Source organism: Camellia sinensis, chromosome 13, assembly GCF_055761805.1.
Source record: "Camellia sinensis isolate YWXY chromosome 13, ASM5576180v1, whole genome shotgun sequence".
NCBI lineage: Eukaryota > Viridiplantae > Streptophyta > Magnoliopsida > Ericales > Theaceae > Camellia > Camellia sinensis.
In genome coordinates, this window is record NC_138973.1 from 81903160 (window position 1) to 81908016 (window position 4857).

The 4857-nt window shown below is 33.6% G+C and overlaps 1 long non-coding RNA gene across 1 annotated transcript; it reads right to left on the bottom strand.

Moving 5' to 3' along the window:
• Positions 1-296: 296 nt before the first annotated feature.
• LOC145805866 (uncharacterized) lies at positions 297-4511 on the bottom strand. Its single transcript, XR_014348037.1, has 3 exons — positions 4197-4511; positions 3839-3891; positions 297-521 (listed from the first exon to the last, which is right to left on the bottom strand). It is a non-coding gene; the product is annotated as an uncharacterized LOC145805866 (long non-coding RNA).
• Between the last annotated feature and the right edge of the window lie 346 nt (positions 4512-4857).

The following is a 4857-nucleotide window of genomic DNA, read 5'->3' on the forward strand; positions in this document are numbered from 1 at the left end:
CCACATATGGATAACTTCACTCTAAATACACATGTATGTCAAAGTATCTAACTGTGTAATTGTAAACATCATAAATGAATTGCACAAAATTATTAAAGTAGTTAGATGTTCATAGTAAGGCTTAATTCAACTAGAAACAAAACACACTAAACTCCCAATGCACATTCTTTGGCATTTCAGCTCCCAATTCAACAAAGTGCATTCTTTGACATTTCAACTCTAAGTCTGTACAAGTTTCTTACAACAGCAACACTCCAGTAGCAGCAGCAGCAGCAGCATTTCAACAATAGCAACGCTCCAGCAACAAAACCTACACAAGGATAATAAAGATCAAAGAAAAAAATGTTGCTCGACTCTAATTCACATCCATATATTGAAAGACAATGTACAACATGTAAAAAGACCCTACTATGAAAGTTTGAGCCGTCTAACAAGAGAAATGCAAAAGAAAGATCAACTTTGATTCACATCTATCTCATCATATATAGTAGCATAACCAACTGATTCCAATGTTGAATTACCTGAAAAATAAGAAAAAAAATTAAGTACTAAGACTATTCAATGAAAATATATTTATTTTAAAAATAATTACATATTGATTTATTTAAGTACCTCGCATCTCTACTGCCCACAACCAACTCTGTGCACACATCAATGCTTCCAAAGTATCTGGATAAAGTCTACTCCGATACGGGCTCACCAACCTACCACTAGTGCTAAATGCAGACTCCGAAGCAACAGTGAATACCGGAATAGCTAAAAAATCCCTAGCTATTGCCTGTAAGGTTGGATACTTCGATGCATTTGATTTCCACCAACTCAATACATCAAAATTGGGAGTTCTTGTCACAACATCCTCTTCTAAATAATGGTCTAACTCTAATGTTACATTGTTGACTTTTTTTCTTCGCTTTCTACTAATAAACAAATCATAATCTGAAACTACCTCTGAATCCCCAAAATTTGAACTTGTAGAAGTTTCAACATTAGCATCAGTTCCCAAACTAAGTTTTCTTTGATACTCTTGCCACAAATCATAACAAAGTTGGCGAATCTACGCAATTTCCTCTTCAGCTGTATCTCCATAAAGTTTATCAAAATAAAACTCCAACACACTAAGTTTGTACCTAGGATCAAGTACAACAGCAACTCCTATAAGACCATGTATAATAACCCAATATTTGTCAAACCTTCCCAACATTTTTGATGCCATTGATCTAACAACCTCAATTGAACAAGAGAGCCATTGGGAGATAGTTATCCTAATCTCACATAAATTTTGGAAAAGCAACATTAGCTGTGGGATATTTAGTTCCAGAAAACAATTCAGTTGCTCTATAAAATATTTTAAATCTCCCACAAATTTCTCTAGTGAACTCTCACTCCTCCTCACTTGGCAATGTTGTATATTGGGTCTCTTTATATTTCAAACGGTAAAATACATCCTTATATAACAAGGCAGTTTGAAGCATCAAATATGTTGAATTCTACCTAGTAGCACAATCAAGTCCCATCTTTTTAGTATTCAAATTTTTTACTTGACGAGCTGTTTCTTCAAATTTTTCTACTCTTTTAGGAGTTGTTGTCCAATAAGCTACACTATCCCGAATTTTCTCTACACCTACTCTTATCACAGCCAATCCATCTTTGACAATCAAATTGAGAATATGTACGCAACAACGCATATGAAACAAAGTCCCACCCAAAAGAAGAGAACTACTATCCAATTTATCCAACAAAATGTTAATCATCGCATCATTGGTGGAACAATTATCAACAGTGATGGCAGACACTTTTCTATCAAGATCCTAATCCATCAAACAATTGAACAAAGTATCACAAAGAACTTCTTTTGTGTGTGGACATGGCACATAAATGAACCTAAAATCATAAATTAAAACATAAATTAATTTATATGCATATAATATATGATGCAACAACAATTTGTAATAAAGCATAAATTAATTTATATGCAAAAATATACCTCAAAATACGGCTTTGCAATGACCAAGAATCATCAATAAAGTGTGTCGTGACTGCCCTGAACCCTTTTTTTTTATTACTAGAAGTCCACATATCAGTTGTGATTGCCACTTTACTTTGATTGCTCTGTACCAATCTCATTATCTTCTCCTTCTCATTGTCATAGATCTTCAAAATATCACTTTTTATTGTGTTTCGAGAAGGTACTTTAAACAATGGTTGAAGTGCCATCAAATATCTTTTGAACCCAATATGATCCACAATAGACAAAGGGTATTCATGCAAGATTATGGCATTTGAAAGCTCTCTCCTAGCACTATCTTCATCAAAACTATAAGAGACTTTCGGACTCTCCTTGTTAAAGTTGCTAGTTAAAACTCTTTGTCTCATGTCCATTCCCTCCCTTTTCTTAAGACAACTCCTATAGTGATCATGCAAATATGAAGTTCCATGCTTCGGATTACCCCCAAGATGCTTCTTACAATAATTACATATGGCTTTCCACACGCCATCAATTTTTTCTTTCTTAAAGTGTTGCCATACAAAACTAGGGTTTTTTCTAGTAGCTAAACTAGAATCAGAATCATCTACATTAAGGACATTTTGATTGGGGAGAGGAGGCTGTGATGGTAGAGAGGTCTCACTCTCAACCGATATTGATGGTTGTAAACCATCAATGGGTAGGTGGGAGTTTGCTTGAGAGTTTGCTCCAACTTCCGACATTATCAATGCTTAAAAATCCTAAAGAACATAAATTAGAACACACACAATCATATTGATATTCCCTAACAACATTTTTGCAAAAAAAGGAAAAAACAAGAGAAGAAGAAATAATAAATTCTAGGAAATTGAGTTACACCAAATGATTAGAACATGGATTTCATACCCATATAAGGAACAAACATCCAACAATTTATATTAACAAGTTCAATTCAACTAAAATTGGATTCACATAGACACAAATGGAAGATCTATTCACTCAATATCAATAACTGAGCTGGATTTGGTTATATCATAAGGAGGGAGAGGGAAAGGGACAGTGAAATGTAAAAAATAAACAAGAATTATTAAGACAGTTAAACAGAGCATTTTAATAGATAAGCAAAACAAAGTATACCAATGCAAATAACTTGGTTATTGTATTAAAAGTATACCGATGCAAATCGTCTCCCATTTTCCATAATAATTTGGGCCATGTTTCTGTTTCCTGCTTCCACTTCCCAAATAACCATGAGACTATAAATTGTTTTAGTCAAATGCATTGAACCATTCAATGTCCAAAATTTAGTCAAAATCACAAGCCTTTGGAATACTGAAAGTTCTCATAATAAAGGATATTATGGCACTCTTCCACAAAACTTGAACACATCTTGTACTTTAGCAATGTATCATCTTAAGAACAGCATTAAAACACCTACAAATCCTGTTCTATACAAGATCCCCACCACACACCAAGAATAGCATTAAAACTCTGAGAATAAAAATACTAATTATGGACATCCAAAACTCACCAAAATAGTCAAAAAGTTTATCACAACTCAATCAAACTCACCATTTTATCTAATTATATGATGTTTATAACGTCCTCCCTGTAAAACTGTTGATCATCTTTACATTAGTAGTTAACTATAATAATTTCATCATACAGTATACCCAATTTAATATAATTTTTGTAGCCACTTTGTGCAAATAATGTTAAAAAGTTAGCCTGGGAAATGCAAATGGGACCAGTTTACTGGGTAAAGCACAAAAAAAAATCTAATTCAAAACCTCCATATTCTTTCCTTTAATAAAAATAAATAAACAATCACAAAACAAAAATAAAGAACATGTTTAAAGATATGAAATGAAACACCTTCAACCAGAGAAATACAGAGCAGACTTCTCTTGTTTATGCAATGGAGTGATCTGCACAAGAGAAGAGGATGTGAAATGAAGAACGATAATCAACAAAATCCTCATAGTACATGAAAACCAAAGTGTCCTGTTCCAAAAAACCAGAACAAAAGGTTGAAGAACAAAAGTTTGTAAATAACTAGGACAATCAATCAAAAGTTTAAAAATAAATTTCCCCAAAAATCAATCATCAACTAGGTATTTGCCCATATGGGTTTCTCAATCATACCCAAAAACAAAGCAAAAATAGCCGACGAAGAGAGAGAGAGAGAGAGAGAGAGAGAGAGAGAGAGAGAGAAACAAGAGATCGAACTCACCACGCTGGAGAACTGTGTCAAGCGCCAACGAGATCGCCGGGGAACTCTAGCTACTTTCGATGCTTAACTCTGATTTGGAGTGGGAGTGGGAGTGGGAGTGGGAATGTGAGTGGTGAGAGAGAGTGAGAAAACCCTAGCTGTGAAGAGAGGATGTCAAAACATACGGAGAAATGAGCCTGACCCATTCCCCACTCCATTCCCCGATGGGGAATTAAATTAGATCACCCACTGACCCGATGGATAGAAAAATAGGGGAAACCCACTTATTTCGGGTAGGATCTCCATGGGTAACCATTGGGTACAGTTTCTATTGCCATCCCTTGGTAAGGAAAAAAATTGACTTACAAAAAAATAAGACAAAAGATTGTATTTTTTTTCATGTTTATTTTCTCTCTTTGTTATACTATTATATAAACAAAAGTGTTGTGTTTGAGTTTTAAAGTATCAATGCAATTTTCTCAATTTTTTGAATTTTAAAAATAGAAAAATACACATCATAAAATTATTGAGCACTTAATCAATATGGTAGTATAATTTTTATCTTAACTTTTTTTAAAAACATTATATATATGTGTTACCCAAAAAATAATGTAAGAGGGGGTGAATTAGGTTTTTACAATTAAAATTAATAATACCCTAATAAAAATTATGATTAGCACAA